General features: G+C 32.3%; 1 protein-coding gene across 4 annotated transcripts in view; it reads left to right on the top strand.

Moving 5' to 3' along the window:
- The window catches only part of TMEM135 (transmembrane protein 135), a 247,629-nt gene that overhangs the window by 195,623 nt on the left and 38,215 nt on the right, over nt 1-13,791 (top strand). The gene's annotated exons all lie outside the window — the stretch shown is intronic.

Consider the following 13,791-nt stretch of genomic DNA (forward strand, 5'->3'; position numbering starts at 1 on the left):
CCATATTGTACATAAATAGAGTGTATTACTCCTTGATGTTTTCTCCTCATCTTCCAGAAAAAAAAAATCTGTTTCACTTCCCTTGAATACTACTTTTCCTTAACTTAGACCAAATTTTCATAAGGATCTGAAGATTTCTTGAAAATATTTGGTATGCATTGTTTATAAAATATTGTTATTCTCTTAAGGACCTATTAACCTAATTAGCTCTCATTTTGATCTAATATTAAAAGAAAATGAAAGACATTCGACTTTAAAATAGTTTTTTTAGGTGATTTGTTTAGTTTGCCAAACAGTCAGTAATAAATTATCTCTGAGATAAAAACAGGAGCATAGGGTATTTTATAGTTTATTTCATCCTTTGGGTCATAGCTGTTATTAAACACCATGCAAAAGATATCAGCGATCATTGTATGCATAGAGAGGATTTACTTCTCATTAAGCATATTCCCAGTTTACTGAGAACATTTCTTGAGATACTGAGAAAATCACTTAAGACCTTTTTATATGCATTTAATGAGAAGTAGTATCCTGAACTATCTATTGAATATATATAGACTTAAAGCTAAAAGGTTTTACTGAAAACCTTTGTTTCTGAACAAAGATTCAAACTTTTCCATGACTCAGAATAATGAAAAAGGAAATATTTATTTTGAAGATAATCCAATTTATATATTATTGGACATAATACAGACCACCCAGGCCTGAAGCCTACTGTTTATAGTTAGGGATCTTAAGTCTACATATGCTCTTGATGAGCAAGACCTATCTTTGTTCCAACTAGAAAGTTTTATGTCTACAAAGGGTAATAATTTCATGTTTCTCCTCCAACCCTTGGCTAGTAAAGTTCTATCAAGTAGATTATTTTATTTCCACAGGGGAAAAGATCTCTTTGGACTTTAGTAATAATAACATTGCTAAATTTCATCTATCAAAGGACTAATGTTTAATATTGTTGGAAAACACTAGAGTTATCTTTGCCTTTCAAACCAGTTTCTTGTATAAATATATGTGTGTGTACGTGAATGTATATGCACACACATAAAATGTAGCTGAAATGTGTGAATGTACACACACACACACACAATGTAACTGACTTGTTTTCAGTTAAAATTTGTAGTTTAACTTAAAGCTTTATTCTTTTCTATTCAGTCATCAGTTGTTAGAATTCTTTAAAAATCGATTCTAGGCTCTCTTCTTGTCTCTCTCTTTATTCTTATTGTAAACATTTACCCCATGTTCATAGATTTAACTACTATCTACTGTAATTGGAGGGAAGAAAAAGAAAATGGTGTAAAGCAGAAGCTATCAGACATGAATCTTCTTAGCTTCCCATTGGAAAGTCATGTGTGTTAGCATTTATATTTTCCAGTAAAGTAGAAGGTAGCATCTTTGATGAAACTAAGGCTAAAGAGTAAATGGCCTGAACAGAATTCAGAGGATTTGAAATGCTTGTTTTGATAAATCAGAGTAAAATAGTAGGATAGCTGTGTTCAGGATCCATTTGAGCATGGTGGTCGTATTTTGTTTTGTAATTTTCCCTAGCAACATGTACTTGCTTCATTATAGATATGGAGAAACTAGTTAATATCATTCAGGATTTCAGGTTTGCCAGTGGAGGTGATGCAAGGACTGATTGGGGAAGGGAGTTTAGGGTAATAAAGTATTTTCTAGGGTCATGGAATTTAAGCTGTGGATAAGAAGGTTAGTGAAGAAAGAAAGCATCGTTAGATGGGAAGGGAGGTCTCTTAAGAGGCCAGAGAACCTTCATGATGGGAGTAGTTCATCAAAAGAATTAGAAGAGGAGAATGTGATTTTAAGGTGAGCTGCTTGAATACATGATTCAAGAGCAGTTAGGATAACAAGATTATGGTAGTAACTATGGAAGCAGATGGTTGAAGTGAAAAATGGAGTTACTGACGTTGAGAAGGCCACAATACTAAATGGATCACACATGTAGATGTTGAAGTCACCCAGAACAATGGAAGGATTTGGAATTGAGAGAAAGACTGTGAATTAAGTTCCAAAGCCTTGGATAAATAAGAGAGAATGACAGAGAGATTGATTAGTACATGCAACAGCCATGAGGATACAAAGAGGGTGGTATGACTGAATCTCAAAGGCATGAGCCTCAAATGATCAGGATCTTTACTAAAGAATTGGAGATAATGGTATAAAGCTAGAAATAGCAAGCAAGGAAGAATGTGGTATAATCAACCTTAGTTTGAGATGGCTGCAGGGTATATGTATCTCTAAGGGACAGCTAGTTCTTACTAGAGGTAAAGAGGCAAAACACCAAACAAACAAAAACAAACAAAAACATCAAAACTTTTTTCAGATAGGGTTGAGATCATAGAACAAGGTAAAACAAAATGTACTCAGTAAATGTGATTTATTTATTGAGCAACAATAAAAAGTTGATTGCAACACTACTATTATGTCCATATCCTTTGGTTTTCATGTATGTTGGTGTTTGGGTTGGAGTATACATATTGCAGATGGAGTTTAATACCCTCAGTGTCAATGAGATGAGTTCAAGAGTACTAGGAATGATGGGAGAAATAGTCAGAACTATGGGTGAAATCAGTGCAAAATTTGTAAGTCAAACAAAACATTTACTGTCTAAGGATGATATAATTCTATTTGTAAATGTGATAGATTGATTATGTACTTGTTGGAATTAAATTTGCTAAATGTGTGATATTGCTTAAAATGCTTCAAAGTTTTATAGTCTTTGAGTTGATAATTTGATCACATTTATAAATTATCTAAATTTATAAATATAACAATAACAATTTCTTTCTATTTAAAATAATGATTTATTTAATCTATTAAGTAATAAAACTAAATAAAAATTATTTTCTTATTGAATGAAGTCATTAGCCTTTCTTGGAAATATTTTCTAAAATTTCCTAGTGAAGTAAATTGACTCTTATTAAACAGATATATTTGGCTGTACCCATATTCCAATGTTGGACCCTGTGAATGTTTGAGAAAATCTCTTTGTGTTCAGCAATTTCTTTAAATCTATTTAGTATTGAAATGTAAATACATAATGAAGGCTATTTATTATTATTAGAATTATCAGTTGTAATCATGATAGCTAACATACATATAACACTTACATTGTGCCAAGCACTGTTTAAGTACTTAACATATGTTAATTAATCCTCAAAACAACCCTGTGAGGGTAGTAGGTACCATTCTTGTTATCCCATTTTTACAGATGGATAAACTGAGGTAAACCTCTCTAGGTTTAGCTAACTTGCTAAAAGTGGCAGAGTCAGGACTTGGACACAGCTGTGTGAATCCAAAGTCTGTGCTCTTAACCATTATGTTACACTACTGTTTGTGATGTGTGGAAGAATGTGACCCATAAAAAATAAAAAATAAAACTTCCTTTCCTACATTGTTTCATTTTCTTAGCCTCTGTGGATTACTTAAGATTGGTTTTAGTGTTTAAGATTGAAAAATCCAAAATACAGTGGCTTAAACATGAGAGAAATTTATTTTTTATATAAAAGGGGACTCAAGATGGGCAATCCAGGGCTGATATAGTAACTCCATAGTCATTGTGTTCTAACCTACTATCAGTTTCACCACCCTTGTGAATAAATTTTATTCTTGAGTTCACTTCCTGTACTAAGATGGCTGCTGGAATTCCAGCCATCATATCTGTCTTATAAGCCAGAAGGAAGGTGAATGGCGAAAAAAGAAAAAGAGCTGCCACCTATTGAAATCAGCTTTCTTTAGACAAAGACCCACCCCGCCCCCCCCCACTCACCCCTGCTCCCTCCCCCACCACACACTCTCCTGTTCTCATCTCGTTATTTAGAACGTAGTTATATGGCCATATGAGCTGAGAACTGTGGGCTTATATTCTAGATAGCAACATGCCTAACTAGATTCTGTTACTAAAGTAGAAAGGGAGAATGGGTATTGGGTAAGTATCTAGCAGTCTGTGAAACACCATCCTTGGTATCCACATCTTTTCAGACTGGTCTTTTATATTGATTTTATCAGCACATTTTGAACTAAGAATTTATGAAGACAAGAATTGTGAAAGAGTAGAATGGGATATTTTGTCTCTCATGGCATATAGTAAGGGTAATACAAAAAAAACAAATTAGAAGGGTCATAAGTCATGATTGCTATAGTTTTCAATAAGAGTAAACTCTTCTATAAAATGTCTAATTATACAGTCCCATAAAATGTATTATATTTTTAACAGGTTAATAAAAAGCAGTATTTTTAAATTGAACTTCTAGTTTCCTGTGTGCAGAAGGGGTAGATGAAAAAATTCTCATCTATTTCTTTTATTTCTTTAAGTTTATAGGGAAAAAATGATTATTGAACACTCTCGTATACCCCCTTTTAGAGAATGGAAGACATGCTGTATCTGATTTCTTAGGGTTGTGGGAATTTTATTATAAAGAAAAAGAAAAAACGTATTTTGAAGGAAAAATATTTTTCTGGAAAATGTACCCCCCTCCTCCCCCTGCATACACTGAACATAATAGTAAACTTCAGATAGTTACATAGCTTATTTCTTATTTTATTCACAGCTTGGATTTCATGATTGCTTTTGGTGATACATGAAAATTTTTCACAAAATAAAGAATTTTATGCATGATATACATTTCAAAAAATAATACACGAAACTAAATAATACATGAAACTAAATGTTATGATCAGTATTCTTATTTCTCTTTAAGACAATGTGCTGTGGAATACATGATTGCTAGGTAAATTCTTGTTTACTTTCCAGGGAGATTGAGTACCTACTCTTTTTAAAAGATAGTTTAAGTATGAATATTTATATGACCTGTTTATTATACACTATCAGCTGTTACATTTTAGATGACTTAAGTTTCTAGTAAATGATTTAAGGATTTAAACTAGAATGAGAACACCTATATCCGTATTACAAGAGTGTATTAGGAACAAAATGCTGACTTTAAGGGTCAAAGATAGAGAATGGATGATCGTGGATTTCACAAAGAATTCTCTTCTGTCTCTTCTTTGCTATTGTATTTTTACTTTTGCCACACAATAAAACCAGTTGACTAATGTTGTTAATGTTCTTTATTTGTTTTGTTTTTTTGTTGCTTGTGGAAACCCGATTAAACCTTTCGAGAGTGGCTTTCAGTCAGAAGTGATTAATTTTGTGTTTCTAATCTGGATTCCAGCTGTTTGAGATTTTTCTCTTAGAAGTCTAGGTTTCAGATAACATCTAGATTGAAAAGACAATTCTCGTTAAAATGCCTATGCTGGTCTTTCTTAAGCAGTTTAAATTCTAAGAATTTAACATTTCTAAGAATTTTACTTAGATTTTCATGTTAAAAATGCTAGTTATGCTTGAATTTGTTATGTTAATAGGATTATGGATTCTGAAATTTGCTTTGAAAAGGGTAGTTTTAAGGAAGGACTATATGTGTTTAATAAAATTACTTCTAATGTCAATTAGCTAAATCAATAGAATTCAGTAGGCTGTCTCTAAGACAGTATATAACAAAAGAATGTTTCCTTAGGGCTTCTAATTCAGAAGTTACAACGTCTATTGTGAAGATACAGACTCCTTTTTAATTTTATTCACCAAAATGTAAGCAGTTTCACATATAGTTTTGACTTATACTACTTATCAAGCTTTTCTGTTTATTATTAAAATTAAGTTTCATAGCTTTCTTCATAATGTCATAAATGAAATGATATTTTCTGGAAAGTTATCAGCCATCATTATTCTCACAAGTTTTTTTTTCTTTTTGAGAAACTTCATTTTTCTCATATTCAAATCATGTAAACCTAAAAGAATATCTGTATAAATCTCAATTCTGTTTCTCTTATGTGAACTCTCAATTATAAAGTACTTTTCATGAAACTTGCTGTATCAGGTTACCTATCAGTTTTCTTTTGGAAAGGTCACTTGTGATTGCTTCCTTCTTGACTATAATCCTTAGAAGAAAAGCCCCTTCGAAAATTATACACCAGCACTATAGAGAGAGAGAGAGAGAGAGAGAGAGAGAGAGAGAGAGAGAGAGAGAGAGAGAAGAAGGAAAGAAGGAAAGAAGGAAAGAAGAAAGAAGGAAAGAAAAGGAAAGAAAAGGAAAGAAAAGAAAGAAAAAAGCATCTGTAACCATAGTCTTACTGGGTTCAGTTGATCCATAACCAGATCCTTACTATAGATTTATATTAAGTTTTGGAGTATCAAGTATGAAGAGAAGAAAGTTATATCACACATTCTACTAACCACCCTTTTAATTTTAATCTTCAGAAAGTGACTTAACATATGCAGGCTGTAGTTGCTTTTGTGGTTATCTAGAACTGCATTGTTCAGTATGGAAGCCACTGGCTACATACAGCTATTGAGAACTTGAAATGTGGCTAGTTCAGATTTAGTGTGCTGTAAGCATAAAGCACACACCAGATTTCGAAGACTTGGTACAGAAAAAAGATGTAAATATCTCATTAAAAATTATTTTATGTCGATTATTTGTTGACATAATAATATCTTGGATATACTTGGTTAAGTGAAATATATTATTAAAATTAATTTCACATCTTTTTACTTTTAAAAATATGGCTACTAGCTAATTTAAAATTACATATATAGCTTGCATTATGTTTCTTTTGGATAGTGCTACTCTAATAGATATGATACTGGAAATGATCTCTGGATTCTTTCTGGTCCCAGCATTGTGATAATTCTGATTGATTCGGAAACCATTGTTTTATATTTGATCGTTATGATGTTGAGGTGTCAGTTGAGGATTTTTACAGTGTGCTCTTTTGGAATGCGGGGCTCTTGGAAAATCCTTTCCATTTATTAGGGCATGAACCAAACTACCTTTGCTTTAAAAGAATTTAGCCTTTAAACTTTTCATTATGCTTAGGTCTTCTCATTTCTAAATTTGAATCTTTCTGCTATTACCCTGCCTTTTATTCTTGCATTTAAAACCTCTAATTTATTTTATCTCAATGATTCCACTTTTTCTAAAACTTTCGACTTTATAGTGTGAGTTCTATCTTCACTAGGTATAGAATGGTGCAGTAGAAAGAATATAGGATTAACAGTCAGAAGTCTTTGATTCTAACTTTGTTTCCTCTAATAATTTATTAGCTGAACAATCTTGGACAAGACACTTTCTTCCTAAACCTCAATATTTTTAACTGTAAAATGGATCTTGTGAGGATCAAATAAAATACCATATGAATATTGTTATTACCGACCCATGTTCTTATTCAGAGGTCTTTTCAACCTTTTTTTGATAGTATTTGACTTCAATAGTACTATCTTTTTCTAGTAACCTTTATTTCTTGCTGTTTACTTTTATTATCAACTTAAGTCTTCTTCTTCATCCATTGATATTTGTGGGACTATTAGTCCTTAGTCCATCTAACAGACTATGGTTATAAAGAAAAATAGAACAAATATATTTCTCAGAAAATGGAAATTATCACTTGGAATTTGCATATAAACATTTATAAGCTGAGATCATAAATTCAGCAAAAAGTTCCAAACACCAAATGGGGGAGGAGTGAGAATACCACAAATTATAGAAAACAAGACCCGAGGGAAAGGGAAAAAAGGAACATAACGTGTTTTGAATACCTGTCATGTTCCAGGTATTGCTCTTGATAGATTGTTGTATGTTACCTCATTTTATTTCATGTTCACCACAATCTTTTAAGGGACAGTTTTGGTTTTTTTTTTCCCTCTTATTGTTTAGAGGAAGAAACTGAGGACCAGACCTATTAAGTACTTTGTTTTTAGGTTATTTAGGTCCCTCCTCATTGTTTATCTGCATTTTCCCTCAAGACCACTGTTTGGTAAATACTGTTTACTTTGGGCATTTGAGTTCTGTGCTAATGATGTAGATAGAGTTGGTCTCAAGTATACTAGCAAAAGTAAATGAAACTTGAGTGTTTTTAAACAAAGACACCAGATATGAGATTTATGAAATGTATTTTGTACTTTTTTGGGAAACATAGGTCTCTAGACCAGATTCAGAGTGGGTGGAATGGGTATTAGCAGTAATTCAGGAAACCCTCCCTTCCCAAGCTAGAAATGTCAACAGAACTTTGGGTCTGAATGCTGCTGAACACTAAAAATGAAACCCTTCTCAATGACTGATTTTCTTTCCCACATTCCCTTAGGGCCCAATGTGATTCTGCCAGCTACTCCCTTTACTGGTAGGCAAAGCTAAAATGATAATTGTAAATTTGTGAATTATGCCGTCCGTGACTTTCAGAGCTAAATCCAGACTTATTTGAAATGTCTTCACAAATGTGACTTGTAACAATCTCTGCCCATTTTCCTCAAAGCTTTCCTTCTTGTCTGTACTTTCTACTTAATAGCTCCCTAGCACGCTCATACATGTTTTTCTCAGGTTCCAGCAGTACATTCCTACCTTCTGACTTTCTGACTTAGTTTTTTAGAAAGGCCAAAATATGCTAAATATCTTGTTGTGCTTTAGAGGTCTTATGGCATGTATTCTATGCTGACTCAAGCATAGGATTAGTAGTAGGAGTGAATAAACTCTTGAGAAATAAATACCATATTTTCAACTCCATGTCCTTATATTAAAGAAGGCTAGGCAAGACATTTACAAAATATGATTTGTAAGTGCACTGGTTTCTAAAGGAACCTTTTTCTCTCTAAGGAGTTCTAAGAGGCATCTCTTGTATCTTTAGAGCAAAAATAACCTCTAACCTCTTCTTCATTCTTTGTTTTATTTAAATGAATGAATATTTGAGAAGTCCTTGTCTCCATGTTCAGGCCCCTACAATTTTTCTATTAAAAATTTAATTTATTTTTAATTTATTTTTATTATAGTTGCATTGATTAATAAAATCCAGTAAGTTTCAGGTGTACAATTCAACAGTAAGGCATATATATAAAGTTATATATTCACCTCCCATAGTTAGATTTCTTTCTGTCAACACATATTTGACCCCTTAAAAATTTTCTTTTTTTGTGAAGTGTTACTATTACATTGGGTAATTATATTTCAAACTAAATACAAGAATGTTATTTTCTTCTACTCTGTTACGTGGTTGTCTTTTGTGTTTTTACTTGACTCTCCCTTCTCTTTTAGCCTCTTGAAATTTTTCCTCTGAAGCTTCAATTCCCTTTCCTTTTTTCTACAAAAATGATGTGAAGAACAAGGTGTAGCTTGGAGTCAAAAGTAATTTCATATATTTAAACCCTAGCAACCATTACAGGTTTCTTGAGGTCAAAGCCTACCTATGAGTCACTTGGCTGTTGAGTGACCGACCATATGTTAGGCGCTGGACTAACTCTTAAGAATGTTGAGTTTTAATACACTGTTGCCAAAAAAAAAAAAAAAAAAAGCTCTGTGTAGTATTTGACAGCATACTGAAAACATAAAATATAGCCCACACATATAAACTTGTTGGAAGACAAAATACATTTTTCACCAAGTTAGAGTTTCAGAGTGAGAAAAGCCAAGCTAGTTTGGATTTTAAAGTTTTCCACCCACTTTTCTCTACTGCCCAGCTCTACAGGGACTCCTAATCGTGTAGCACTGAAAAGAAAATTAGTTTTTGTCTTTCTAAATAATAATATTGATTTTGACTCAGCAGCATTTAAATTTACATATGCAAAGGAATATATAAAATTACAAGGACTGGACACCACCTAGTATGGTATTTGAGGAAATTAAGATGCAATAGGATAACTTAGAATGCATCCATCCATTATTTTTTGCCCTTCTTTAAAAAAGAACAGATAATCCTAAAAGAAATATGTTTGTATGTATATGTATATATGTGTATGTGTGTACATATGTATATCATTAGCTCCTTTTATGTATTTTTAAACATTTCTTAATGTAGGCTTGTTAAATGTTCTAAGATATTTTCTTGTTAAGTATTAGATCATATATATCTTAAATATTCTAAGATATTTTTCTGTAAAAATCTACATATGTATGTTCCACCTTTCTAAGCTAATAAAGCAAGAGCATATTGCAGAAAGTCAGCTTATAACAGATATAGATGGTACTATAAACATACTCTGTAAATATACTCTAATTCTTTGCTATGCTTAATTCAACAGAACTCAGATAATTTCAACATATAGAATTATTATACACTAATAGAAGTAGATAAGCTACTGTCAAGGTAAAATATAATCTTTAACATTCCATTATTTAGTGTTTATTTGTATTAGAAATTCTTTTACTTTGGGTAGAATGTTAATTATATAGTAAATGTTAATTACTATATGTTCTTCTTAGAACATATAAGGGGATATATCATCAGTGTTCTCCAGAGTTGAATGTTCTAGTCCATCTTATACAAATTTAGTATTGTTTCAATTATAGGATTTTAATTGAGACCTAGAATCAGATTGGGACTGTATCAAGTTTGAGAAGATCATACAAAATTGTGGGTAATATTTTGTATCAAAATATTTAAGTTGTGAGGAATATTAAGTACCATTCAATTCAATCCTTTCATTTTATACTTAGAACAGTAATGCTCAGAAACGGAAGTTTCTTTTTGAGGTTTTATAATTATATCTGTTGACCTGTTGGTAGGTGAACCGATCATTTCTGTTGAAATTCATGATAACTTCGAGACATTCTAAGTCATTAATGTTGTTGGCTCTGATAAAAGTAGATGAAACATTGCTCAAGTAAGAGTAGCTGTCTTTTCTTTCTCTTGCATTTTGAAATTATCAGTGTCACATAATTGATACCTAAGAAATACCTTCTAGGTGACTTTAGTTTACTGAACTTTATTTTCCACACTAATGGCTGTCTTTGAAAGAATATGGGCCTTATAGGTTCAGATGACCTTTGATACTTCCCTGTTTCTCATTTAGGCTGGTCAGATAGGGTTTTCTTTGTTTTTGTTCTGAAGGAAGCGTGACTGTTTGCATATAAATCTATTGTCCGTTTTATGTATATATTCAAAAAAACTTAGTTTCCCCAAATAGTCTGATAAATTAAAACTTTTTCATTCTAGTTTTCTACCTTTTGTAGAATTTCACTTTTAATAAAGCTTTGAGGGAAAAATAACACAACTTTTTCTAAAGTTTTCAAAATATATCAGAGTATTCCTGTAACTAGTCCCTTATTCTTCCCTACCCTTCCCAATTCTCCCAAAAAACATTTGCAAAAGTAGTGTTGTAAGGTTGGTAAGGGTCATCAAATTCCTATAGAAGGAACAAGGACTTCAGGAAACCATTATCCTCCACACCGTCCCCTCACGGAATCTTTTTTGGTGTTCTTTTGTATTTATCTTTATCACTTATTCCCTCCCTGGAGCTGATTTGCCAATTTTGTCATTTTAGAAGTATAATCCAGAGGGTTATACATTTAATGCTCATTGAGTAGTTTTGAAATTTTTGTAGCTCTTTCATTACAAACATTTGATCATGTGGTTAGCTAGCTCTTTGTTAGGGTGGTCAAACCCTCTCTGTACTTTTACCCTCTTCTCAGGAAAGAAAACGAACCCAACCCTAAGGCAATAACAACCTACTGAGTACCTTCTCTCTTTCAGACTATATATATCTTTTAACTTCCATAACAATCCTCTTGTGGCAAATAATATTATTCAGTTTTACATTTGGGGAAACTGAAGCTCTGTGACATCAAGTAATTTAATTGTTATTCCTAAAAGTTCTCTTGTGTTCTTTTGCAATTAGTTCCTGCCTCCATCCTCATCCCTGGTACCAAGCACTAATCTGCTTTCTGTCACTATAGATTAGATTTCCTTTTTTTCTAGAATTTTATATAAATGGAATTACACAGTATGCACTTTGTGTCTGGCTTCTTCTGAACATGTTTTGGAGGTTCATCCATTTTGTTGAGTCTCTCAGCAGTTTTTTTTTATTGCTGAGTAGTATTCCCCTGTAGCTTCATTTTGCTTATGCATTCACATCTTGATGGGCTCATTTCCAGTTCAGGTCAGTTTTTTTTTTTAATTTGAAAGTTTATGTTGCATGTACTGTTGTTTTTGATTTGTAAATAATGATGTGCTCATATGATTATTTCTATTTGTATATTTGGAAGGAGGGCTGTAATGTTGGACCTTTTTAGATAATGGTGTTAATTTCATGGCAGGTACTGTCTATACTTCCTCTTGCTGTTTGTTTCACTCACTGTTTGGCTCACTGTTTCACCTCAGGGTTTAAGCCTATGGACTTGATATGGATAGAGACTATTCATTTTCTTTATAGTCTCAATGCCGAAGATGATAACTGCCATCCCTTTATCTTTGTAACTGTGCTTGTTGTAGCAGTAGCAGAGGCAGTAGAAATAGGTGACATTTATTGAGCACTTAGTGTAATATTCATATGAAGTTAGTGCAATTATTTGCATTTTATGGATGGACATACACAGAATTTAAATGACTTGTCTGATTCAATAGCCCTTCCTTTTAACTCTGCTGCCTCAGTGGTTAATAATTGTAGAACAAATGAATAAATGTGTAAATGAATAGCCATTGCTTCATAGTTCTTTAGATATAGTGTTAATAACACAAATGTGTATAGCTATTGCATTTGATATGACTTATTGGTATTCTTGGTTTTCATCATCCTTCCCTATTCCCACAATAAATAAATGATGTGTTTTATTAATTATATACACACACAGCAACATGTAGAACTACCATTATGGTTGCTGGAAATGAGGTTACTCTCTATAGCAGAAATGGCCTAGAGGAATTCCTTATTGGATAGTGATAAGCAAGAAATAGATTTTTATTATGTAAAGGCACTGAGATTTTTTTTTGGCTTGTTTATTATAACAGCTAGTATTACTTACTTGAATTTAATAGTGTCAAGTTTGATACTTTTTCTTTAGTTATGTTTTTGAAAAGAGGTACTATTTTAAACTAATTTGTATTATCAAAAGGTCTTAAAGTTGATGTGTAGTTTAATCTATTATCTTAAAATGAAGAATATAATTTTTTAGATGGCTTTAATATCTGTTGCTTTCAACAGAATTCAGTTTGTAAGCTGACATTTTAAAAATTTAAATATTTCTAAGTGACATTATAGTTTAAATAATGAAATGGGATTCAGTAGTAGGTCATGAAAGGTATGCTTGGAATATCTGTTATACACAATTCTAGTCATGTTATTCTTCTAGTAATGTCATTCTTTTGCCTTTTATGTAAAGTTCAAACTCATTTTTGGCATAGTATGGCTTGTGCCAGTCTTTCCGCACTCTACTTTTTTTTTTTTTTTAAATCTCAATGCTCCAGTCACGTTAAACCCCTTCAGTTCCTCTTTTTTCTAAGTCTTATATATTGTCTCCTCTCCCCACTTTCAACTTTCTTCTTCTGCTTCTTCCTTTATGTATCTCCTTAAATATCTTTTTTTCCCCCCTCTGGATAGCCTTACATGACCAAGCCAAGGTTAGGCATCTCTCCTTTGTATTCCTGTAGCACTGTGTAGTTTCTGTTAAAGTAGTTTGTATACTGTACTAGCACTTTTCACTTACCTGTATATCCTACTGCATTGTAAACCCCTGAAGAACACAGACAATGACTACCTGCCTGGTATATAGTTGACTTGTAGTAAATACATGTGAAATATTTAACTGCTTGAATGCGTGAATGAATGATGAATGAATGTGAATAATGCCCCTACTTACAAACTTTATGCTGTCAACTCATTTACTCAATTACAATTCCTAGTAAAGTGATAGATATGCATTCCCAATACTGCCTTCTGGATTTGATAGTTTTATATTACAGTCATTGTTATATTTCATTTGGGGTATTAAAAAATAGCTCCTCATTAAGAAAAGAGAC

The sequence above is a fragment of the Pteropus vampyrus genome, unplaced genomic scaffold (assembly GCF_000151845.1).
Source record: "Pteropus vampyrus isolate Shadow unplaced genomic scaffold, Pvam_2.0 Scaffold84, whole genome shotgun sequence".
Classification (NCBI taxonomy): domain Eukaryota; kingdom Metazoa; phylum Chordata; class Mammalia; order Chiroptera; family Pteropodidae; genus Pteropus; species Pteropus vampyrus.